This window comes from Papaver somniferum, chromosome 4 (genome assembly GCF_003573695.1).
Source record: "Papaver somniferum cultivar HN1 chromosome 4, ASM357369v1, whole genome shotgun sequence".
Classification (NCBI taxonomy): domain Eukaryota; kingdom Viridiplantae; phylum Streptophyta; class Magnoliopsida; order Ranunculales; family Papaveraceae; genus Papaver; species Papaver somniferum.
The window spans coordinates 4,723,831-4,750,005 of NC_039361.1; the positions used below are offsets into that span (position 1 = coordinate 4,723,831).

The following is a 26,175-nucleotide window of genomic DNA, read 5'->3' on the forward strand; positions in this document are numbered from 1 at the left end:
TGAAGACTCATGTCATGTTTCAGAGGTAAGGGCTTAATTGAAGTTTTGATAACCATTGGACCCAGGAATGATACATTGGAAGAATCCTTTGGTCTCTGAGAGTTTTTTACGGATTCCAAAGAGAGTACTTGGATTCTCCCGATAACTCTAATATATAACCCTGAAAAGAAAACTTGACACAACCAAATCAGTTACAGTCTCAAGCCCCTATGAAAACGCTGAAAAGAAAGATGAAACTAACATGTACTATAATTTTATAGACATGAATTTACGCAATATGCTGTGCATTGTTGTTTTTTTGAAAACCAAAACCCAGAAAAAAAACCGCTAGAAACAGGGATTGAACCTGTGACCTTGTGGTTAACAGCCACACGCTCTAACCAGCTGAGCTATTCCAGCTTTGTTGTGCGGTTAAACCAGGTTTTTTATGATTGTATTATCGGGAGTAACTTTTCCAACAATGTAAAGATTTTAGGTTCCTCCCTGTTCAACAAAGATAGACTATTGGCAACTCAAGAGTACAATCTCGCTATTCTTAAAAGAATATACAGGGTCTAAAAATTTTTTTGTTCACCGGTCATACTCTAATAACTAATGCAAATTTAACATAAAAAAAAAGTTTTTATGAAGACTCATGTCATGTTTCAGAGGTAAGGGCTTAATTGAAGTTTTGATAACCATTGGACTCAGGAATGATACATTGGAAGAATCCTTTGGTCTCTGAGAGTTTTTTGCGGATTCCAAAGAGAGTACTTGGATTATACCGATAACTCTAATATATAACCTTGAAAAGAAAAGATTGACACAACCAAATCAGTCACAATTTCAAGCCCCTATGAAAACGCTGAAAAGAAAGATGAAACTAACATGTAGTGTAATTTTACAGACATGAATTTACGCAATATGTGGTGCATTGTTGTTGTTTTTTTAAAACCAAAACCCAGAAAAAAAACACGCTAGAAACAGGGATTGAACCTGTGACCTTGTGGTTAACAGCCACACGCTCTAACCAACTGAGCTATTCCAGCTTTGTTGTGCGGTTAAAACAGGTTTTTTATGATTGTATTTTCAGGAGTAACTTTTCCAACAATGTAAAGATTTTAGGTTCCTCCCTGTTCAACAAAGATAGACTATTGGCAACTAAAGAGTACAATCTCGCTATTCTTAAAATAATATACAGGGTCTAAAAATATTTTTGGTCATCGGTCATACTCTAATGACTAATGCAAATTTAACATAAAAAAAAAGTTTTTATGAATACTCATCTCATGTTTCAGAGGTAAGGTCTTAATTGAAGTTTTGATAACCATTGGACCCAGGAATGATAAATTGGAAGAATTCTTTGGTCTCTGAGAGTTTTTTACGGATTCCAAAGAGAGTACTTGAATTCTACCGATAACTCTAATATATAACCTTGAAAAGAAAAGCTTGACACAACCAAATGAGTCACAGTTTCAAGCCCCTATGAAAACGCTGAAAAGAAAGATGAAACTAACATGTAGTATAATTTTACAGACATGAATTTACGCAATATGCCGTGTATTGTTGTTGTTTTTTTTTTTAAAACCAAAACCCCAGAAAAAAAACGCTAGAAACAGGGATTGAACCTGTGACCTTGTGGTTAACAGCCACACGCTCTAACCAGCTGAGCTATTCCATCTTTGTTGTGCGGTTAAAACAGGTTTTTTATGATTGTATTTTCAGGAGTAACTTTTCCAACAATGTAAAGATTTCAGGTTCCTCCCTGTTCAACAAAGATAGACTATTGGCAACTCAAGAGTACAATATCGTTATTCTTAAAAGAATATACAGGGTCTAAAAATATTTTTGGTCACCGGTCATACTCTAATGACTAATGCAAATTTAACATAAAAAAAAAAAAGTTTCTATGAAGACTCATCTCATGTTTCAGAGGTAAGGGCTTAATTGAAGTTTTGACAACCATTGGACCCAGAAATGATACATTGGAAGAATCCTTTGGTCTTTGAGAGTTTTCTACGGATTCCAAAGAGAGTACTTGGAATCTCCCGATAACTCTAATATATAACCCTGAAAAGAAAAGCTTGAGACAACCAAATCAGTCACACTTTCAAGCCCCTATGAAAACGCTGAAAAGAAAGATGAAACTAACATGTAGTATAATTTTATAGACATGAATTTACGCAATATGCTGTGCATTGTTGTTTTTTTGAAAATCAAAACCCAGAAAAAAAAACGCTAGAAACAGGGATTGAACCTGTGACCTTGTGGTTAACAGCCACACGCTCTAATCAGCTGAGCTATTCCAGCTTTGTTGTTCGATTAAAACAGATTTTTTATGATTGTATTTTCAGGAGTAACTTTTCCAACAATGTAAAGATTTTAGGTTCCTCCCTTTTCAACAAAGATAGACTATTGGAAACTCAAGAGTACATTAATCTCGCTATTCTTAAAAGAATATACAGGGTCTAAAAATATTTTTGGTCACCGGTCATACTCTAATGACTAATGCAAATTTAACATAAAAAAAAAAAGTTTTTATGAAGACTCATGTCATGTTTCAGAGGTAAGGGCTTAATTGAAGTTTTATAACCATTGGACCCAGGAATGATACATTGGAAGAATCCTTTGGTCTCTGGGAGTTTTTTACGGATTTCAAAGAGAGTACTTGGATTCTCCCGATAACTCTAATATATAACCCTGAAAAGAAAAGCTTGACACAACCAAATCAGTCACAGTCTCAAGCCCCTATTAAAACGCTGAAAAGAAAGATGAAACTAACATGTAGTATAATTTTATAGACATGAATTTACGCAATATGTTGTGCATTGTTGTTTTTTTGAAAACCAAAACCCAGAAAAAAAAACGCTAGAAACAGGGATTGAACCTGTGACCTTGTGGTTAACAGCCACACGATCCAACCAGCTGAGCTATTCCAGCTTTGTTGTGCGGTTAAAACAGGTTTTTTATGATTGTATTTTCAGGAGTAACTTTTCCAACAATGTAAAGATTTTAGGTTCCTCCCTGTTCAACAAAGATAGACAATTGGGAACTCAAGAGTACAATCTCGCTATTCTTAAAAGAATATACAGGGTCTAAAAATATTTTTGGTCACCGGTCATACTCTAATGACTAATGCAAATTAAACATAAAAAAAAAAGTTTTTTTGAAGACTCATGTCATGTTTCAGAGGTAAGGGCTTAATTGAAGTTTTGATAACCATTGGACCCAGGAATGATACATTGGAAGAATCCTTTGGTCTCTGAGAGTTTTTTACGGATTCCAAAGAGAGTACTTGGACTCTACCGATAACTCTAATATATAACCTTGAAAAGAAAAGATTGACACAACCAAATCAGTCACAATTTCAAGCCCCTATGAAAACGCTGAAAAGAAAGATGAAATTAACATGTAGTGTAATTTTACAGACATGAATTTACGCAATATGTGGTGCATTGTTGTTGTTTTTTTAAAACCAAAACCCAGAAAAAAAACACTAGAAACAGGGATTGAACCTGTGACCTTGTGGTTAACAGCCACACGCTCTAACCAGCTGAGCTATTCCAGCTTTGTTGTGCGGTTAAAACAGGTTTTTTATGATTGTATTTTCAGGAGTAACTTTTCCAACAATGTAAAGATTTTAGGTTCCTCCCTGTTCAACAAAGATAGACTATTGGCAACTCAAGAGTACAATCTCGCTATTCTTAAAAGAATATACAGGGTCTAAAAATATTTTTGGTCACCGGTCATACTCTAATGACTAATGCAAATTTAACATAAAAAAAAAAGTTTTTATGAATACTCATCTCATGTTTCAGAGGTAAGGTCTTAATGAAGTTTTGATAACCATTGGACCCAGGAATGATACATTGGAAGAATCCTTTGGTCTCTGAGAGTTTTTTACGGATTCCAAAGAGAGTACTTGGATTCTACCGATAACTCTAATATATAACCTTGAAAATAAAAGCTTGACACAACCAAATCAGTCACAGTTTCAAGCCCCTATGAAAACGCTGAAAAGAAAGATGAAACTAACATGTAGTGTAATTTTACAGACATGAATTAACGCATTATGTGGTGCATTGTTGTTTTTTTTTAAACCAAAACCCAGAAAAAAAAACGCTAGAAACAGGGATTGAACCTCTGACCTTGTGGTTAACAGCCACACGCTCTAACCAGCTGAGCTATTCCAGCTTTGTTGTGCGGTTAAAACAGGTTTTTTATGATTGTATTTTCAGGAGTAACTTTTCCAACAATGTAAAGATTTTAGGTTCCTCCCTGTTCAACAAAGATAGACTATTGGCAGCTCAAGAGTACAATCTCGCTATTCTTAAAAGAATATACAGGGTCTAAAAATATTTTTGGTCACCGGTCATACTCTAATGACTAATGCAAATTTAACATAAAAAAAAAAAAGTTTTTATGAATACTCATCTCATGTTTCATAGGTAAGGGCTTAATTGAAGTTTTGATAACCATTGGACCCAGGAATGATACATCGGAAGAATCCTTTGGTCTCTGAGAGTTTTTTACGGATTCCAAAGAGAGTACTTGGATTCTCCCGATAACTCTAATATATAACCCTGAAAAGAAAATCTTGACACAACCAAATCAGTCACAGTCTCAAGCCCATATGAAAACGCTGAAAAGAAAGATGAAACTAACATGTAGTGTAATTTTACAGACATGAATTTACGCAATATGTGGTGCATTGTTGTTGTTTTTTTAAAACCAAAACCCAGAGAAAAAAACGCTAGAAACAGGGATTGAACCTGTGACCTTGTGGTTAACAGCCACACGCTCTAACCAGCTGAGCTATTCCAGCTTCGTTGTACGATTAAAACAGAATTTTTATGATTGTATTTTCAGGAGTAACTTTTCCAACAATGTAAAGATTTTAGGTTCCTCCCTGTTCAACAAAGATAGACTATTGGCAACTCAAGAGTACAATCTCGCTATTCTTAAAAGAATATACAGGGTCTAAAAATATTTTTGGTCACCGGTCATACTCTAATGACTAATGCAAATTTAACATAAGAAAAAAAAGTTTTTATGAAGACTCATGTCATATTTCAGAGGTAAGGGCTTAATTGAAGTTTTGATAAACATTGGACCCAGGAATGATACATTGGAAGAATCCTTTGGTCTCTGAGAGTTTTTTACGGATTCCAAAGAGAGTACTTGGATTCTCCCGATAACTCTAATATAGAACCCTGAAAAGTAAAGCTTGACACAACCAAATCAGTCACAGTCTCAAGCCCCTATGAAAACGCTGAAAAGAAAGATGAAACTAACATGTAGTATAATTTTATAGACATGAAATTACACAATATGCTGTGCATTGTTGTTTTTTTGAAAACCAAAACCCAGAAAAAAAACGCTAGAAACAGGGATTGAACCTGTGACCTTGTGAATAACAGCCACACGCTCTAACCAGCTGAGCTATTCCATCTTTTTTGTGCGGTTAAAACAGGTTTTTTATGATTGTATTATCAGGAGTAACTTTTCCAACAATGTAAAGATTTTAGGTTCCTCCCTGTTCATCAAAGATAGACTATTGGCAACTCAAGAGTACAATCTCGCTATTCTTAAAAGAATATACAGGGTCTAAAAATATTTTTGGTCACCGGTCATACTCTAATGACTAATGCAAATTTAACATAAAAAAAATTTTTTTATGAAGACTCATGTCATGTTTCAGAGGTAAGGGATTAATTGAAGTTTTGATAACCATTGGACCCAGGAATGATACATTGGAAGAATCCTTTGGTCTCTGAGAGTTTTTTACGGATTCCAAAGAGAGTACTTAGATTCTCCCGATAACTCTAATATAGAACCCTGAAAAGAAAAGCTTGAGACAACCAAATGAGTCACAATCTCAAGCCCCTATGAAAACGCTGAAAAGAAAGATGAAACCAACATGTAGTATAATTTTATAGACATGAATTTACACAATATGCTGTGCATTGTTGTTTTTTTGAAAACCAAAACCCAGAAAAAAAACGCTAGAAACAGGGATTGAACCTGTGACCTTGTGAATAACAGCCACACGCTCTAACCAGCTAAGCTATTCCATCATTGTTGTGCGGTTAAAACAGGTTTTTTATGATTGTATTATCAGGAGTAACTTTTCCAACAATGTAAAGATTTTAGGTTCCTCCCTGTTCAACAAAGATAGACTATTGGAAACTCAAGAGTACAATCTCGATATTCTTAAAAGAATATACAGGGTCTAAAAATATTTTTGGTCACCGGTCATACTCTAATGACTAATGCAAATTTAACATAAAAAAAAAAGTTTTTATGAAGACTCATGTCATGTTTCAGAGGTAAGGGATTAATTGAAGTTTTGATAACCATTGGACCCAGGAATGATACATTGGAAGAATCCTTTGGTCTCTGAGAGTTTTTTACGGATTCCAAAGAGAGTACTTGGATTCTATCGATAACTCTAAAATATAACCCTGAAAAGAAAAGCTTGACACAACCAAATCAGTCACAGTCTCAAGCCCCTATGAAAACGCTGAAAAGAAAGATGAAACTAACATGTAGTATAATTTTATAGACATGAATTTACGCAATATGTTGTGCATTGTTGTTTTTTTGAAAACCAAAACCCAGAAAAAAAACGCTAGAAACAGGGATTGAACCTGTGACCTTGTGGTTAACAGCCACACGCTCTAACCAGCTCTGTCGTGCGGTTAAAACAGGTTTTTTATGACTGTATTATCAGGAGTAACTTTTCCAACAATGTAAAGATTTTAGGTTCCTCCCTGTTCAACAAAGATAGACTATTGGCAACTCAAGAGTACAATCTCGCTATTCTTAAAAGAATATACAAGGTCTAAAAATATTTTTGGTCACCGGTCATACTCTAATGACTAATGCAAATTTAACATTAAAAAAAAAAGTTTTTATGAAGACTCATGTCATGTTTCAGAGGAAAGGGCTTAATTGAAGTTTTCATAACCATTGGACTCAGGAATGATACATTGGAAGAATCCTTTGGTCTCTGAGAGTTTTTTACGGATTCCAAAGAGAGTACTTGGATTCTCCCGATAACTCTAATATATAACCCTGAAAAGAAAAGCTTGACACAACCAAATCAGTCACAGTCTCAAGCCCCTATGAAAACGCTGAAAAGAAAGATGAAACTAACATGTACTATAATTTTATAGACATGAATTTACGCAATATACTGTGCATTGTTGTTTTTTTGTAAACCAAAACCCAGAAAAAAAACGCTAGAAACAGGGATTGAACCTGTGACCTTGTGAATAACAGCCACCCGCTCTAACCAGCTAAGCTATTCCATCTTTGTTGTGCGGTTAAAACAGGTTTTTTATGATTGTATTATCAGGAGTAACTTTTCCAACAATGTAAAGATTTTAGGTTCCTCCCTGTTCAACAAAGATAGACTATTGGAAACTCAAGAGTACAATCTCGCTATTCTTAAAAGAATATACAGGGTCTAAAAATATTTTTGGTCACCGGTCATACTCTAATGACTAATGCAAATTTAACATAAAAAAAAAAAGTTTTTATGAAGACTCATGTCATGTTTCAGAGGTAAGGGGAACCTGTGACCTTGTGGTTAACAGCCACACGCTCTAATCAGCTGAGCTATTCCATCTTTGTTGTGCGGTTAAAACAGGTTTTTTATGATTATATTTTCAGGAGTAACTTTTCCAACAATGTAAAGATTTTAGGTTCCTCCCTGTTCAACAAAGATAGACTATTGGAACCTCAAGAGTACATTAATCTCGCTATTCTTAAAAGAATATACAGGGTCTAAAAATATTTTTGGTCACCGGTCATACTCTAATGACTAATGAAAATTTAACATAAAAAAAAAGTTTTTATGAAGACTCATGTCATGTTTCAGAGGTAAGGGCTTAATTGAAGTTTTGATAACCATTGGACCCAGGAATGACACATTGGAAGAATCCTTTGGTCTCGGAGAGTATTTTACGGATTCCAAAGAGAGTACTTGGATTCTCCCTATAACTCTAATATATAACCCTGAAAAGAAAAGCTTGACACAACCAAATCAGTCACAGTCTCAAGCCCCTATGAAAACGCTGAAAAGAAAGATGAAACTAACATGTACTATAATTTTATAGACATGAATTTACGCAATATACTGTGCATTGTTGTTTTTTTGAAAACCAAAACCCAGAAAAAAAACGCTAGAAACAGGGATTGAACCTGTGACCTTGTGAATAACAGCCACACGCTCTAACCAGCTGAGCTATTCCATCTTTGTTGTGCGGTTAAAACAGGTTTTTTATGATTGTATTATCAGGAGTAACTTTTCCAACAATGTAAAGATTTTAGGTTCCTCCCTGTTCAACAAAGATAGACTATTGGCAACTCAAGAGTACAATCTCGTTATTCTTAAAAGAATATACAGGGTCTAAAAATATTTTTGGTCACCGGTCATACTCTAATGACTAATGCAAATTTAACATAAGAAAAAAAAGTTTTTATGAAGACTCATGTCATATTTCAGAGGTAAGGGCTTAATTGAAGTTTTGATAACCATTGGACCCAGGAATGATACAATGGAAGAATCCTTTGGTCTCTGAGAGTTTTTTACGGATTCCAAAGAGAGTACTTGGATTCTCCCGATAACTCTAATATATAACCCTGAAAAGAAAAGCTTGACACAACCAAATCAGTCACAGTCTCAAGCCCCTATGAAAACGCTGAAAAGAAAGATGAAACTAACATGTAGTATAATTTTATAGACATGAATTTACGCAATATGCTGTGCATTGTTGTTTTTTTGAAAACCAAAACCCAGAAAAAAAACGCTAGAAACAGGGATTGAACCTGTGACCTTGTGGTTAACAGCCACACGCTCTAAAAAGCTGAGCTATTCCAGCTCTGTCGTGCGGTTAAAACAGGTTTTTTATGACTGTATTATCAGGAGTAACTTTTCCAACAATGTAAATATTTTAGGTTCCTTCCTGTTCAACAAAGATAGACTATTGGCAACTCAAGAGTACAATCTCGCTATTCTTAAAAGAATATACAAGGTCTAAAAATATTTTTGGTCACCGGTAATACTCTAATGACTAATGCAAATTTAACATTAAAAAAAAAGTTTTTATGAAGACTCATGTCATGTTTCAGAGGAAAGGGCTTAATTGAAGTTTTCATAACCATTGGACTCAGGAATGATACATTGGAAGAATCCTTTGGTCTCTGAGAGTTTTTTACGAATTCCAAAGAGAGTACTTGGATTCTCCCGATAACTCTAATATATAACCCTGAAAATAAAAGCTTGACACAACCAAATCAGTCACAGTCTCAAGCTCCTATGAAAACGCTGAAAAGAAAGATGAAACTAACATGTAGTATAATTTTACAGACATGAATTTACGCAATATGCGGTGCATTGTTGTTGTTTTTTTTTTAAAACCAAAACCCAGAAAAAAACGCTAGAAACAGGGATTGAACCTGTGACGTTGTGGTTAACAGCCACACGCTCTAATCAGCTGAGCTATTCCATCTTTGTTGTACGGTTAAAACAGGTTTTTTATGATTATATTTTCAGGAGTAACTTTTCCAACAATGTAAAGATTTTAGGTTCCTCCCTGTTCAACAAAGATAGACTATTGGCAACTCAAGAGTACATTAATCTCGCTATTCTTTAAAGAATATACAGGGTCTAAAAATATTTTTGGTCACCGGTCATACTCTAATGACTAATGCAAATTTAACATATAAAAAAAGTTTTTATGAAGACTCATGTCATGTTTCAGAGGTAAGGGCTTAATTGAAGTTTTGATAACCATTGGACCCAAGAATGATACATTGGAAGAATCCTTTGGTCTCGGAGAGTATTTTACGGACTCCAAAGAGAGTACTTGGATTCTCCCGATAACTCTAATATATAACCCTGAAAAGAAAAGCTTGACACAACCAAATCAGTCACAGTCTCAAGCCCCTATGAAAACGCTGAAAAGAAAGATGAAAATAACATGTACTATAATTTTATAGACATGAATTTACGCAATATACTATGCATTGTTGTTTTTTTGAAAACCAAAACCCAGAAAAAAAACGCTAGAAACAGGGATTGAACCTGTGACCTTGTGGTTAACAGCCGCACGTTCTAACCAGCTGAGCTATTCCAGCTTTGTTGTGCGGTTAAAACAGGTTTTTTATGATTGTATTTTCAGGAGTAACTTTTCCAACAATGTAAAGATTTCAGGTTCCTCCCTGTTCAACAAAGATAGACTATTGGCAACTCAAGAGTACAATATCGTTATTCTTAAAAGAATATACAGGGTCTAAAAATATTTTTGGTCACCGGTCATACTCTAAGGACTAATGCAAATTTAACATTAAAAAAAAAAGTTTTTATGAAGACTCATCTCATGTTTCAGAGGTAAGGGCTTAATTGAAATTTTGACAACCATTGGACCCAGAAATGATACATTGGAAGAATCCTTTGGTCTCTGAGAGTTTTTTAAGGATTCCAAAGAGAGTACTTGGATTCTCCCGATAACTCTAATATATAACCCTGAAAAGAAAAGCTTGACACAACCAAATGAGTCACAGTCTCAAGCCCCTATGAAAACGCTGAAAAGAAAGATGAAACTAACATGTAGTGTAATTTTACAGACATGAATTTACGCAATATGTGGTGCATTGTTGTTTTTTTTTTAAAACCAAAACCCAGAAAAAAAAACGCTAGAAACAGGGATTGAACCTGTGACCTTGTAGTTAACAGCCACACGCTCTAATCAGCTGCGCTATTCCAGCTTTGTTGTGCGGTTAAAACAGGTTTTTTATGATTGTATTTTCAGGAGTAACTTTTCCAACAATGTAAAGATTTCAGGTTCCTCCCTGTTCAACAAAGATAGACTATTGGCAACTCAAGAGTACAATATCGTTATTCTTAAAAGAATATACAGGGTCTAAAAATATTTTTGGTCACCGGTCATACTCTAAGGACTAATGCAAATTTAACATTAAAAAAAAAAAGTTTTTATGAAGACTCATCTCATGTTTCAGAGGTAAGGGCTTAATTGAAATTTTGACAACCATTGGACCCAGAAATGATACATTGGAAGAATCCTTTGGTCTCTGAGAGTTTTTTAAGGATTCCAAAGAGAGTACTTGGATTCTCCCGATAACTCTAATATATAACCCTGAAAAGAAAAGCTTGACACAACCAAATGAGTCACAGTCTCAAGCCCCTATGAAAACGCTGAAATGAAAGATGAAACTAACATGTAGTGTAATTTTACAGACATGAATTTACGCAATATGTGGTGCATTGTTGTTTTTTTTTTAAAACCAAAACCCAGAAAAAAAAAACGCTAGAAACAGGGATTGAACCTGTGACCTTGTAGTTAACAGCCACACGCTCTAATCAGCTGCGCTATTCCAGCTTTGTTGTGCGGTTAAAACAGGTTTTTTATGATTGTATTTTCAGGAGTAACTTTTCCAACAATGTAAAGATTTTAGTTTCCTCCCTGTTCAACAAAGATAGACTATTGGCAACTCAAGAGTACATTAATCTCGCTATTCTTAAAAGAATATACAGGGTCTAAAAATATTTTTGGTCACCGGTCATACACTAATGACTAATGCAAATTTAACATAAAAAAAAAAAGTTTTTATGAAGACTCATGTCATGTTTCAGAGGTAAGGGCTTAATTGAAGTTTTATAACCATTGGACCCAAGAATGATACATTGGAAGAATCCTTTGGTCTCTGGGAGTTTTTTACGGATTCCAAAGAGAGTACTTGGATTCTCCCGATAACTCTAATATATAACCCTGAAAAGAAAAGCTTGACACAACCAAATCAGTCACAGTCTCAATCCCCTATGAAAACGCTGAAAAGAAAGATGAAACTAACATGTAGTATAATTTTATAGACATGAATTTACGCAATATGCTGTGCATTGTTGTTATTTTGAAAACCAAAACCAAGAAAAAAAACGCTAGAAACAGGGATTGAACCTGTGACCTTGTGGTTAACAGCCACACGCTCCAACCAGCTGAGCTATTCCAACTTTGTTGTGCGGTTAAAACAGGTTTTTTATGATTGTATTTTCAGGAGTAACTTTTCCAACAATGTAAAGATTTTAGGTTCCTCCCTGTTCAACAAAGATAGAATATTGGCAACTCAAGAGCACAATCTCGCTATTCTTAAAAGAATATACAGGGTCTAAAAATATTTTTGGTCACCGGTCATACTCTAATGACTAATGCAAATTTAACATAAAAAAAAATCTTTTTTGAAGACTCATGTCATGTTTCAGAGGTAAGGGATTAATTGAAGTTTTGACAACCATTGGACCCAGGAATCATACATTGGAAGAATCCTTTGGTCTCTGAGAGTTTTTTACGGATTCCAAAGAGAGTACTTGGATTCTCCCGATAACTCTAATATATAACCCTGAAAAGAAAAGCTTTACACAACCAAATCAGTCACAGTCTCAAGCCCCAATGAAAACGCTGAAAAGAAAGATGAAACTAACATGTAGTATAATTTTATAGACATGAATTTACGCAATATGTTGTGCATTGTTGTTTTTTGAAAACCAAAACCCAGAAAAAAAACGCTAGAAACAGGGATTGAACCTGTGACCTTGTGGTTAACAGCCACACGTTCTAACCAGCTGAGCTATTCCAGCTTTGTTCTGCGGTTAAAACAGGTTTTTTATGATTGTATTATCAGGAGTAACTTTTCCAACAATGTAAAGATTTTAGGTTCCTCCCTGTTCAACAAAGATAGACTATTGGCAACTCAAGAGTACATTAATCTCGCTATTCTTAAAAGAATATACAGGGTCTAAAAATATTTTTGGTCACCGGTCATACTCTAATGACTAATGCAAATTTAACATAAAAAAAAAGTTTTTATGAAGACTCATGTCATGTTTCAGAGGTAAGGGCTTAATTGAAGTTTTCATAACACTTGGACTCAGGAATGATACATTGGAAGAATCCTTTGGTCTCTGAGAGTTTTTTACGAATTCCAAAGAGAGTACTTGGATTCTCCCGATAACTCTAATATATAACCCTGAAAAGAAAAGCTTGACACAACCAAATCAGTCACAGTCTCAAGCCCCTATGAAAACGCTGAAAAGAAAGATGAAACTAACATGTAGTATAATTTTACAGACATGAATTTACGCAATATGTGGTGCATTGTTGTTTTTTTTTGAAAACCAAAACCCAGAAAAAAAAAAACGCCAGAAACAAGGATTGAACCTGTGACCTTGTGGTTAACAGCCACACGCTCTAATCAGCTGAGCTATTCCACCTTTGTTGTGCGGTTAAAACAGGTTTTTTATGATTGTATTTTCAGGAGTAACTTTTCCAACAATGTAAAGATTTTAGGTTCCTCCCTGTTCAACAAAGATAGACTATTGGCAACTCAAGAGTAGATTAATCTCGCTATTCTTAAAAGAATATACAGGGTCTAAAAATATTTTTGGTCACCGGTCATACTCTAATGACTAATGCAAATTTAACATAAAAAAAAAAGTTTTTATGAAGACTCATGTCATGTTTCAGGGGTAAGGGCTTAATTGAAGTTTTGATAACCATTCGACCCAAGAATGATACATTGGAAGAATCCTTTGGTCTCGGAGAGTATTTTACGGACTCCAAAGAGAGTACTTGGATTCTCCCGATAACTCTAATATATAACCCTGAAAAGAAAAGCTTTACACAACCAAATCAGTCACAGTCTCAAGCCCCAATGAAAACGCTGAAAAGAAAGATGAAACTAACATGTAGTATAATTTTATAGACATGAATTTACGCAATATGTTGTGCATTGTTGTTTTTTGATAACCAAAACCCAGAAAAAAAACGCTAGAAACAGGGATTGAACCTGTGACCTTGTGGTTAACAGCCACACGTTCTAACCAGCTGAGCTATTCCAGCTTTGTTCTGCGGTTAAAACAGGTTTTTTATGATTGTATTATCAGGAGTAACTTTTCCAACAATGTAAAGATTTTAGGTTCCTCCCTGTTCAACAAAGATAGACTATTGGCAACTCAAGAGTACATTAATCTCGCTATTCTTAAAAGAATATACAGGGTCTAAAAATATTTTTGGTCACCGGTCATACTCTAATGACTAATGCAAATTTAACATAAAAAAAAGTTTTTATGAAGACTCATGTCATGTTTCAGAGGTAAGGGCTTAATTGAAGTTTTCATAACACTTGGACTCAGGAATGATACATTGGAAGAATCCTTTGGTCTCTGAGAGTTTTTTTACGAATTCCAAAGAGAGTACTTGGATTCTCCCGATAACTCTAATATATAACCCTGAAAAGAAAAGCTTGACACAACCAAATCAGTCACAGTCTCAAGCCCCTATGAAAACGCTGAAAAGAAAGATGAAACTAACATGTAGTATAATTTTACAGACATGAATTTACGCAATATGTGGTGCATTGTTGTTTTTTTTTTGAAAACCAAAACCCAGAAAAAAAAAACGCCAGAAACAAGGATTGAACCTGTGACCTTGTGGTTAACAGCCACACGCTCTAATCAGCTGAGCTATTCCACCTTTGTTGTGCGGTTAAAACAGGTTTTTTATGATTGTATTTTCAGGAGTAACTTTTCCAACAATGTAAAGATTTTAGGTTCCTCCCTGTTCAACAAAGATAGACTATTGGCAACTCAAGAGTAGATTAATCTCGCTATTCTTAAAAGAATATACAGGGTCTAAAAATATTTTTGGTCACCGGTCATACTCTAATGACTAATGCAAATTTAACATAAAAAAAAAAGTTTTTATGAAGACTCATGTCATGTTTCAGGGGTAAGGGCTTAATTGAAGTTTTGATAACCATTCGACCCAAGAATGATACATTGGATGAATCCTTTGGTCTCGGAGAGTATTTTACGGACTCCAAAGAGAGTACTTGGATTCTCCCGATAACTCTAATATATAACCCTGAAAAGAAAAGCTTGACACAACCAAATCAGTCACGGTCTCAAGCCCCTATGAAAACGCTGAAAAGAAAGATGAAACTAACATGTAGTATAATTTTATAGACATGAATTTACGCAATATGCTGTGCATTGTTGTTTTTTTTGAAAACCAAAACCCAGAAAAAAAAAACGCTAGAAACAGGGATTGAACCTGTGACCTTGTGGTTAACAGCCGCACGCTCTAACCAGCTGAGCTATTCCAGCTTTGTTGAGCGGTTAAAACCGGTTTTTTATGATTGTATTATTAGGAGTAACTTTTCCAACAATGTAAAGATTTCAGGTTCCTCCCTGTTCAACAAAGATAGACTATTGGCAACTCAGGAGTACAATATCGCTATTCTTAAAAGAATATACAGGGTCTAAAAATATTTTTGGTCACCGGTCATACTCTAATGACTAATGCAAATTTAACATAAAAAAAAAAAGTTTTTATGAAGACTCATCTCATGTTTCAGAGGTAAGGACTTAATTGAAGTTTTGATAACCATTGGACCCAGGAATGATACATTGGAAGAATCCTTTGGTCTCTGAGAGTTTTTTACGGATTCCAAAGAGAGTACTTGGATTCTCCTGATAACTCTAATATATAACCCTGAAAAGAAAAGCTTGACACAACCAAATCAGTCACAGTCTCAAGCCCCTATGAAAACGCTGAAAATAAAGATGAAACTAACATGTAGTATAATTTTACAGACATGAATTTACGCAATATGCGGGCATTGTTGTTGTGTTTTTTTTTAAAACCAAAACCCAAAAAAAAAAACGCTAGAAACAGGGATTGAACCTGTGACCTTGTGGTTAACAGCCACACGCTCTAACCAGCTGAGCTATTCCAGCTTCGTTGTACGATTAAAACAGGTTTTTTATGATTGTATTATCAGGAGTAACTTTTCCAACAATGTAAATATTTTAGGTTCCTCCCTGTTCAACAAAGATAAACTATTGGCAACTCAAGAGTACATTAATCTCGTTATTCTTAAAAGAATATACAGCGTCTAAAAATATTTTTGGTCACCGGTCATACTCTAATGACTAATGCAAATTTAACATAAAAAAAAAAAATTATGAAGACTCATGTCATGTTTCAGAGGTAAGGGCTTAATTGAAGTTTTGATAACCATTGGACCCAAGAATGATACATTGGAAGAATCCTTTGGTCTCGGAGAGTATTTTACGGATTCCAAAGAGAGTACTTGGATTCTCCCGATAACTCTAATATATAACCCTGAAAAGAAAAGCATGACACAACCAAATCAGTCACGGTCTCAAGCCCCTATGAAAACGCTGAAAAGAAAGATGAAACTCACATGTAGTATAATTTTATAGACATGAATTTACACAATATGTTGTGCATTGTTGTTTTTTTGAAATCCAAAACCCAGAAAAAAACTCTAGAAACAGGGATTGAACCTGTGACCTTGTGGTTAACAGCCACACGCTCTAACCAGCTGAGCTATTCCAGCTTTGTTGTGCGGTTAAAACAGGTTTTTTATGATTGTATTATCAGGAGTAACTTTTCCAACAATGTAAATATTTTAGGTTCCTCCCTGTTCAACAAAGATAAACTATTGGCAACTCAAGAGTACATTAATCTCGTTATTCTTAAAAGAATATACAGCGTCTAAAAATATTTTTGGTCACCGGTCATACTCTAATGACTAATGCAAATTTAACATAAAAAAAAAAATTATGAAGACTCATCTCATGTTTCAGAGGTAAGGGCTTAATTGAAGTTTTGATAACCATTGGACCCATGAATGATACATTGGAAGAATCCTTTGGTCTCTGAGAGTTTTTTACGGATTCCAAAGAGAGTACTTGGATTCTCCCGATAACTCTAATATATAACCCTGAAAAGAAAAGCTTGACACAACCAAATCAGTCACAGTCTCAAGCCCCTATGAAAACGCTGAAAAGAAAGATGAAACTAACATGTAGTATAATTTTACAGACATGAATTTACGCAATATGCGGTGCATTGTTGTTTTTTTTTTTTTAAAACCAAAACCCAGATAAAAACGCTAGAAACAGGGATTGAACCTGTGACCTTGTGGTTAACATCCACACGCTCTAACCAGCTGAGCTATTCCAGCTTTGTTGTACGATTAAAACAGGTTTTTTATGATTGTATTATCATGAGTAACTTTTCCAACAATGTAAAGATTTTAGGTTCCTCCCTGTTCAACAAAGATAGACTATTGGAAACTCAAGAGTACAATCTCGCTATTCTTAAAAGAATATACAGGGTATAAAAATATTTTTGGTCACCGGTCATACTCTAATGACTAATGCAAATTTAACATAAAAAAAAAAGTTTTTATGAAGACTCATGTCATGTTTCAGAGGTAAGGTCTTAATTGAAGTTTTGATAACCATTGGACCACGGAATGATACATTGGAAGAATCCTTTGGTCTCTGAGAGTTTTTTACGGATTCCAAAGAGAGTACTTGGATTCTCCTGATAACTCTAATATATAACCCTGAAAAGAAAAGCTTGACACAACCAAATCAGTCACAGTCTCAAGCCCCTATGAAAACGATGAAAAGAAAGATGAAACTAACATGTAGTATAATTTTACAGACATGAATTTATGCAATATGCGGTGCATTATTGTTTTTTTGAAAACCAAAACCCATATAAAACGCTAGAAACAGGGATTGAACCTGTGACCTTGTGGTTAACAGCCACAGGCTCTAACCAACTGAGCTATTCCAGCTTTGTTGTACGATTAAAACAGGTTTTTTATGATTGTATTATCAGGAGTAACTTTTCCAACAATGTAAAGATTTTAGTTCCTCCCTTTTCAACAAAGATAGACTATTGGCAACTCAAGAGCACATTAATCTCGCTATTCTTAAAAGAATATACAGGGTCTCAAAATATTTTTGGTCACCGGTCACCGGTCATACTCTAATGACTAATGCAAATTTAACATAAAAAAAAAAAAGTTTTTATGAAGACTCATGTCATGTTTCAGAGGTAAGGGATTAATTGAAGTTTTGATAACCATTGGACCCAGGAATGATACATTGGAAGAATCCTTTGGTCTCTGAGAGTTTTTTACGGATTCCAAAGAGAGTACTTGGATTCTCCCGATAACTCTAATATATAACCCTGAAAAGAAAAGCTTGACACAACCAAATGAGTCACAGTATCAAGCCCCTATGAAAACGCTGAAAAGAAAGATGAAACTAACATGTAGTATAATTTTACAAACATGAATTTATGCAATATGCGGTGCATTGTTTTTTTTTTTTTTAAACCAAAACCCAGAAAAAACGCTATAAACAGGGATTGAACCTGTGACCTTGTGGTTAACAGCCACACGCTCTAACCAGCTGAGTTATTCCAGCTTTGTTGTATGATTAAAACAGGTTTTTTATGATTGTATTATCATGAGTAACTTTTCCAACAATGTAAAGATTTTAGGTTCCTCCCTGTTCAACAAAGATAGACTATTGGCAACTCAAGAGTAAAATCTCGCTATTCTTAAAAGAATATACAGGGTCTAAAAATATTTTGGTCACCGGTCATACTCTAATGACTAATGCAAATTTAACATAAAAAAAAAAAGTTTTTATGAAGACGCATGTCATGTTTCAGAGGTAAGGGCTTAATTGAAGTTTTGATAACCATTGGACCCAGGAATGATACATTGGAAGAATCCTTTGGTCTCTGAGAGTCTTTTACGGATTCCAAAGAGAGTACTTAGATTCTCCCGATAACTCTAATATATAACCCTGAAAAGAAAAGTTTGACACAACCAAATCAGTCACAGTCTGAAGCCCCTATGAAAACGCTGAAAAGAAAGATGAAACTAACATGTAGTATAATTTGCTATGATTCGGAGAATGACATTATTAGTAATAATCTTAGATGAGTTTGCCGGCGGTGTTCTTCTACGAGTAACTCAAGCAACCCTGATTTTTCAGCTTCAGCAAGTTTTCTCGTCAGAATATCACTATTCCTAGCAACGATGTCGCTTTTCATAGGTTGCATGCAAAAGTAAGAGTAACCAGAGGATGTCACCTCTTCAGTCATCCATTATTAGGAAGTAGAGAAAAAGTTAGAAAGTTAGGGCTTTCGCTAGAAACAGGGATTGAACCTGTGACCTTGTGGTTAACAGCCACACGCTCTAACCAGCTGAGCTATTTCAGCGTTGTCGTATTTTGAATTTGCATTTCTTTACAAATCAAACGCTCTAATTGACTTTGTGGAACCCATAAATAACTGTATCAAATCAAAAATTAAACACATGCACAATATTAGACAGTCGAAGTCAAAAACAAAAATCTGTATCAAATCTTGCTCCTGCAATGTTACCATTTCAAACAAGCAAGTAGAACAGATACCAAAATCTAAAGACAACAGATGTAAGAACAAAACTATTCGGCTAAATCTTCATCATCCCTCGGACAGTTTTCGCTACTTCAATGCACGGCCCTCAATAAAACTCTCCGTAGAGCACCATCTGTACATACCCAATTCTGCATTCCAGAACTTAATTTCGACCACTTTTGTCCAGACAATAGGGTTGTCAGTTTCGAAGCGTTTTTTTCTGTTCCTGGAACACACCAGCATACAGAGGTAGAAATGTAATACCAAAGTGATATCCCACATTAATTGTGCTTCTGTTTGACCCAATCACAATGCCAATATCAGCTGTAAGCAGGCACAACAAGTCACTAACTGAGTCACCAATGAAAACAGTACGGGGCAAAACACGATGTTCTTTTGCATTCTCCAACACCATGTCCTCAAAATATTTAAATTTAGCTGTAACAGACTGATGTGCCTGACGAGTTACTTCACCCGTAAATATTCCATCTTCATAACTGAACGCATTCCTGTCTACTTTTAACATGTCTAAACCACCTGTAAAAAAACATAAACATTTTCGCTTAAAGAGTATCCATGCAAAAACACTTCACGAATAGATCTTTAAACTGGAAAAAACCATAAATATTTAATACCTAGGCGATAACTCTGTGGTGCTGTACCAGTTAGAGCAGAAAGTATTAGGCACAATCTCAGATGGTAGATTCAAATAAGTGATCCAAAACTCAATACCATCATTAGTCAAAAACCAATAGAAATGGGTCCCAGCAACATATTCCTTCGATTTAAAACTTTGAATCAATGAAAGTTTTGCCAAGTTTACATCCTTCTTTGCATACAATATTACTTCTGTTAGAATCGAATCAAATCAAAAACAAATCCATCGGTAAATAAACAACACTATAAAGTGTAAAACAGGTATGCACGTATATGGATCTAGTGAATTTAAGTTTTACCTTGGAATAATGACTGGCCTTGAACTTGCTGTCAAACATGGGTGTCTGCTTTTGTTGTGGGTTGCAATGTGCAAAAAGCTGTTGATCCTCTTGGCTCGTCAACTTCCCAAACAACTGGAAGTCTGGAACTAGCTATTTAAGTGCTCGCAGCAGCCATGTAAAGATAGAGTGCATTTGCAAGGATTGTACGAAAAATCTTCTTGTGAAACTTTAATACTGTCATTAAGGAGCTTAAAAGAATAGCGAGCAAAAGGAAGTTGTACATATCTGCCAAAACTGGCAAAAAAACCAAAAAACAAATGCACTTGAAGATCAAAGGAGATCCAACCAGCTTGACTTTCCGATAGGCTGGTAAAAACACTTTGGCATGAATAACGTTCAGACTTGAGCAGTCTGTTTCCTGAAACTCTGACAGGAGACCTGCTGGACTCTGCAACTTCCTCTTTTATTTTGGGTTTGTCTTAATGACAGTATTTAACTTTCTGATGAGTTAACTTTTATTCTAAATTCCCATATAGCCGATTGATGCCTGCTTCTAGTAGAAGATTGGTTTCCCTCAAATTTCACCGAAAGGAAAATGCCACAAGAGTTACAGCTGTCAGATGAAACTTTTCTACAGTCAGCTCAGGTGTAACTATTTCTACGTCTCAATAAATGCATAGCCATCAGATATACATAGTCTAGACATTTAGCGAATACATATTGATACTCATGTTGAAAATCACTTGCTTGATCATATTGTGCCAGAGCTAACATATATTGGCTAACGTGCTGAAAATATTGTGCGATTTAACTAGAACTGAAAGGAATGTGTGTTGTTCTGTTTGGTCCTAACTAAGTTGTGTAAACCGAATTCATGTGTGCAACAAGCAATTCTTGACTAATGAAAATACAGAAATATAATAGCACATGACGAGTATCTACTAAGAAGCTTTAGATAACTAAACATCCATATACAACAAAATGTTGAAGAAATAACCAAAATTTGTCCTCAACCACAAATTCAAAAATTTGAGTTTTATGAAAATTGTACTGCTTAGTACAACCTATCCAACCCAGTAACACGAAAGAAAGAAACATGAGTTCAGAGTCTAAGTTTTAACACTTACGGAGAAATTTAAACGAATCAACTTTAATATGGATTGAAAAACAGTCTGTATCGGAAGATATATTGCTCTAGATTGAACATAATACAAAAATTTCATTCTTGGGATGTAGAAAGGTTTAAGACTTAGAAAAAAGAACCGAAATGCAGCATTCTAATCTTATCATCTCTGATTTCAATATCCACTTTCATAATTCACTTGAAAAAACAATACATGGATCCATGCAAACAAAGATATCAATATCATGAAATAATAAGCATAACCAATCATTTTTTCTTTATCGGCAACATAATCAATCATTCTACTCATAAAGCTTCTTCTTCGGGTTTCTGTTGATTCTTCCCCGCATAAGTACCAGAGTTCATAGAAACTAAGCTTTAAAACAATTACCAAAATTGAAGAATGAAACATTGTCGATTTTTAGTTCTCTAGCACTTCCAAGTTTTGGTTCATACAAAAATAAACGATTGCGACCCAAGTAGAATCTCGCCATTCTTAAAAGAGGAAACAAGCCTAAAATATTCATGGTCGCAGATAATACTCTCGTGATCAATGACATAACGCTTAGTAGTTAGTCCAAGATTCTGAACTCCATAATCCCGCATCTCCCATAATTCAACATGAATCTTGACAGGATTAAGATATGTGCTGACAAGTACACAAAGGTACCCTTGCAACACTCCCAGACACAGATCGTTATTCATCCCCAAAACTCTCCTGGTAATTGCATTTCTTTAAAAGTCTCGTGATTGATATCAAAAGAGAGCAAGGAAAAGTTGGATTGACACTTCCCTAACCAATGAAGGTCTCCATTAACAAGCACCCCAGATATTTGGGGATGACGAAACTGATGAGGTATAGTTTTGCGCAATTTTCCATGAATTTGATGCTAAGCTATAGACTTGGACTAGAGTATCCTTGTTTTGCATGAGCTTTTACACCTACTACCAACTTGTAATCATCAGTCTTGTGATCATAACCAAGACCACTAACATTGGATCTAATAAATTCAATTGGTGGTTGTGTGGTATTTCTTTATATTCTTTTGTAGCCGGGTTCCAAAGATAGGCCCTATAACCATCATTACAGATTTGAATGGGTAATCCAATCTAATAGCCTCATCGCCAATTTCAGACACTGATGATACTAACGAGCATGAAGAAAGGGTTATTTTTCTGAACAGTTGGGTTTTAACAAAATCAGAGGAAGAAATTAGGGCATACCAATTCTTGCAAACGCACTTACAGGATAATAATAGTATTTACCGGTAATCTTAAGAGGATGTCATGGTGGATCTCCTCAGGAACGCTTGACATGATTCTGCTTCCAATTTCAGAGAGTGAAAAAGAAAAATTAGGGTTTATGTTTGCTTTTGGAATGGAAAACCAAGAAACTGATGGCATGTTCGAAGATGGAAGTGGAGATTAGAGAGATGAAGTGATGAAATGATGCTCCGATCAATTAATCTTGATTTTATTCCCCGGAGGAAAGAGAGAGACAGAGAGTCAGGGACTCGGGAGAGGGTTTTGAATAAAATAAAATAGGTTCTTACTAGTGCAATTTTGTTTCTCTCCGATGAATGAAATGGGTTTCAAGCGTTTGACATTGGCTCCAAGGCCCAGTATCTTAATGGCATGTTTAGATGTCAATTGCTAAGACAGGTGGGAGAGTGTGCAAAAATACTCATCCTCTAATGGCTAAAAGTCTTAAAGCTAAGTATTATTCTGTGTGATAGTCTTCATATAAACATTGTTCCAAAACAAAGTGATAGTTGGATATAGAAAGGTATTTTCTAGGAATAGCTTATTTAAAGAAACATTGTTTTGGGGAGTTGGTAAATGGAGAAAACGTAAATATATGGGACGATTACTGGATTCCAGATGTTAACAAACGAAAAATTACTAGAACAGGGAATATAGGTATTACTAAAGTCAGTGATTTGATTACAACTAATAAAACATGGGATTTAACAAACTAACAGGTTTTTTTCGACCGAACTATTGTAGACAAGATAAGGAAGATACAAATTCCTAACAATGGTTTAGAAGATGTACCTCACTGGACTTTAAGCAACACATGTAATTTTACTGTTAATGCGATATAAAAACATAAATTGTACAGGGGAAATAACATGCAGCAAAATATGGGAAATGAAAATAACCCCTCAATCAAAAGCTTTCTGAAATGCATCTCACTCTATACTTCCAAATGGTGTGAGAGTTACTGCCATAATACCAGAAAGATATTTTGTTGCAAACTAGGTAATATAAAGGAGGAACCTCTCACTCATCTTTCTTATAATAAGAGACCCCAAGAAGCCACATGTCTTTCCCAAATCATTTAGATCTGTGGTGAAGTCATGTAATCACTTCTTGACAAACATATCCATGTCATCAACATCTTAAAAGACGTTACTGTTAACAAAAAGGAAGGTTTACACGTCCTTTCAAAAGCATCTCCAAAGTGACTCTTCGGTAAAAACTGTTGTTATTTGCTAACCATATCCTTTCAGAACAAAATACAGTTTACTTTTAAAGGACATTAGTGTTAGTAAACTTGAGATCTACGAAAGGATACTAAAACTCAATGGATTTACAAGAACGCAGGTCTAGGAAACCTTTGCTATTCAAGCTTTATGTAATAGTGGGAAAGTGACACCTTTCCATAGTGACAAAATGGAATCGCAATACTTCAGGCAACAAAATTGTTTGGTTGCGTAGCGACTCTTTAAGGAAAGTTATATATTTGACAGTAGTTAAACAGATCAGTCAATGGGAAAGTAATTATTAAAGTCGAACATCACTTCATATAAGAACTTCTAAGTTCCATGATTAGAAGATGGAGACAGCACCAGTCTAGGGTAAATAAATTTTGAGTCAAATTTTGGATTTTTTGTTTTTCTTTTGGTTTTTTAAGATCGATTTGTTACTTTTGTAGGGTATCGGCAAAGCTATGTAAGTATATATTATCTTTTTTTAGGGTTATCGGCAAATCTGTGTTAGTATATACAAATAAAACATAAGAAAGATTACAAGTTGCTGGAAGATCTAGCCTGCAACCAAAAGAAATGAGGAAATTGTATGTTTCAATTACAACTCCCAGTAACATATGGTCCATTTTCTGTTTCGGAACAGTATTACAACGCGGTGAGGGATAAGGTAAGAAGAGGATCACTCATAAGAGTTAAGGAAATTAAGAAAGAAGTTTCATGAGAGAAAGATTAAAACGGTACAGGTGGAAAACGAAAATCGAAACTAAAGGTAATAGAAAATGCAACGACAACATAGATCATACTAGAAGAAAGTATAGTCCAATTTTGTGCACACTCCTTTAAAGAATGTGCATAAAACAAATTGTTTTGATTGGTTGCCTTACAACGGCTTATAAAATCACTTTTTGTTTTGTTTTAATTCAATTAAATTTAAAATAGGATAACACTATATTTTGTAGCCTAAAATACAGTGGATATGATATCAAACAAAACTAATTTCATCCACAGTTGTCCCCAGAGTCCACAAAACCTGTCTTGGTTGTGGGCTTTTTGCATAACCAATTTTTCCAAATAATTATCTAAAACTCATGTTCTTCAATTTTTTTAATCTCCAAACCTAGATTTGCTCTGATATAATCCGGATATCAGATTTCCGGGAAAATTTGTTTGTGTAAATATATTAAATGATTTCAATAAAAAATCACAATTTTTTGATTTTAGGTTTTAGGTTTTATCTTTTGATGGGTCTGATGCCATATCTATGCTATCAAGATGTGTTATTAAATAGCCTTAATGGCGTTCTCTGGTGGTGGTGCTGCATTATAATCAAATATGTTTTGAAAGAAACAATCTAATTCGGTAAATAAGACCGATTTTGATCGCTTTGATATCAATTTAGGCATATTACTTCTTTTTTGTGGAAGCATCGACATGTATGATATCAATGGTCAAGATCAAAAAATCAAGAAATAAAATGGTTTGAAACCATTATAAGAATGTCAATTTCTTCAACAGATGTAAAATCTTAGTACAATTTCATTTTCCGTTTCTTTAAGTTCGAAATTTGTAAATTTAGGACTACCTCTTATGTTTCTGTTTTATGATGTCATTAATCATGATGTAACCAAACTTTCATATAATGAAATTATGAGGCATTGCCTTTTCCTTCAAAATAAAAAGAAAGATATCAAACAAGACTTAGGTAATTCAGGTAAACTCTAGCCATGTGTAATGGTAGAATTTAGATTCTAACTATTATGACAATCACCATTCATATTCATGAGCGTCGGATGAAAATTGTATTACTATGTTCATACAAAACAATACATATCATTGTCAAAAATCTAAAAAGAAAACGGCACATTGATGATTGGATAGAAAAAAAGATTTGATGAGACTATTTAGGAAATCATCTTGAGTGTCAATTTCATCGTCGACAAACTCCACTAAACCCGATCTGATCGTAGAAAAACTTCATTAAACCAAAAAGCATTCACATAAGTTATATTAAAATGGTATCACATCTTCTTTGGCTTAAAAAAGATTAAATTAGTTAGATAAATTAAATTGAAATGGTTCTGATCTCTCTACCCAATTACCTACGATACTACTTAATTTTTTGTTTTTTTTAACTGTCTTATTTATTTTGTTTTTTGACCTCCATTGGTTGGCTTAAATGATGTCAACGTTAGATGTGAATCGACTCCATCAAATCTTGAAGATTCATTATTGTCGCGCTAAGTCATCTGGTGCCAAAGACATTCAATCCTCTATTGCTGAATCTAGTCAATCTTTACTCTCTAACGAGACCAACCTTCGAC

The 26,175-nt window shown here is 34.7% G+C and overlaps 1 long non-coding RNA gene and 15 other non-coding genes across 16 annotated transcripts; all 16 read right to left on the reverse strand.

The window, feature by feature from the left end:
* Positions 1-325: 325 nt before the first annotated feature.
* On the reverse strand, positions 326-399 carry TRNAN-GUU. Its single transcript has one exon. It is a non-coding gene; the product is annotated as a tRNA-Asn (tRNA).
* A 555-nt stretch (positions 400-954) lies between these two features.
* Positions 955-1,028, reverse strand: TRNAN-GUU. Its single transcript has one exon. It is a non-coding gene; the product is annotated as a tRNA-Asn (tRNA).
* Positions 1,029-1,586: 558 nt separating this feature from the next.
* Positions 1,587-1,660, reverse strand: TRNAN-GUU. Its single transcript has one exon. It is a non-coding gene; the product is annotated as a tRNA-Asn (tRNA).
* A 555-nt stretch (positions 1,661-2,215) lies between these two features.
* On the reverse strand, positions 2,216-2,289 carry TRNAN-GUU. Its single transcript has one exon. It is a non-coding gene; the product is annotated as a tRNA-Asn (tRNA).
* A 1,184-nt stretch (positions 2,290-3,473) lies between these two features.
* Positions 3,474-3,547, reverse strand: TRNAN-GUU. The gene has a single exon. It is a non-coding gene; the product is annotated as a tRNA-Asn (tRNA).
* Positions 3,548-4,099: 552 nt separating this feature from the next.
* Positions 4,100-4,173, reverse strand: TRNAN-GUU. Its single transcript has one exon. It is a non-coding gene; the product is annotated as a tRNA-Asn (tRNA).
* A 557-nt stretch (positions 4,174-4,730) lies between these two features.
* Positions 4,731-4,804, reverse strand: TRNAN-GUU. The gene has a single exon. It is a non-coding gene; the product is annotated as a tRNA-Asn (tRNA).
* A 7,762-nt stretch (positions 4,805-12,566) lies between these two features.
* TRNAN-GUU lies at positions 12,567-12,640 on the reverse strand. The gene has a single exon. It is a non-coding gene; the product is annotated as a tRNA-Asn (tRNA).
* A 1,187-nt stretch (positions 12,641-13,827) lies between these two features.
* TRNAN-GUU lies at positions 13,828-13,901 on the reverse strand. The gene has a single exon. It is a non-coding gene; the product is annotated as a tRNA-Asn (tRNA).
* Positions 13,902-15,092: 1,191 nt separating this feature from the next.
* Positions 15,093-15,166, reverse strand: TRNAN-GUU. Its single transcript has one exon. It is a non-coding gene; the product is annotated as a tRNA-Asn (tRNA).
* Positions 15,167-15,725: 559 nt separating this feature from the next.
* TRNAN-GUU lies at positions 15,726-15,799 on the reverse strand. Its single transcript has one exon. It is a non-coding gene; the product is annotated as a tRNA-Asn (tRNA).
* Positions 15,800-16,351: 552 nt separating this feature from the next.
* Positions 16,352-16,425, reverse strand: TRNAN-GUU. The gene has a single exon. It is a non-coding gene; the product is annotated as a tRNA-Asn (tRNA).
* A 556-nt stretch (positions 16,426-16,981) lies between these two features.
* TRNAN-GUU lies at positions 16,982-17,055 on the reverse strand. Its single transcript has one exon. It is a non-coding gene; the product is annotated as a tRNA-Asn (tRNA).
* Positions 17,056-17,605: 550 nt separating this feature from the next.
* On the reverse strand, positions 17,606-17,679 carry TRNAN-GUU. Its single transcript has one exon. It is a non-coding gene; the product is annotated as a tRNA-Asn (tRNA).
* Positions 17,680-19,047: 1,368 nt separating this feature from the next.
* On the reverse strand, positions 19,048-19,121 carry TRNAN-GUU. Its single transcript has one exon. It is a non-coding gene; the product is annotated as a tRNA-Asn (tRNA).
* A 235-nt stretch (positions 19,122-19,356) lies between these two features.
* Positions 19,357-20,807, reverse strand: LOC113273452. The gene is made up of 3 exons (XR_003322406.1): positions 20,258-20,807; positions 19,937-20,150; positions 19,357-19,838 (listed from the first exon to the last, which is right to left on the reverse strand). It is a non-coding gene; the product is annotated as an uncharacterized LOC113273452 (long non-coding RNA).
* Between the last annotated feature and the right edge of the window lie 5,368 nt (positions 20,808-26,175).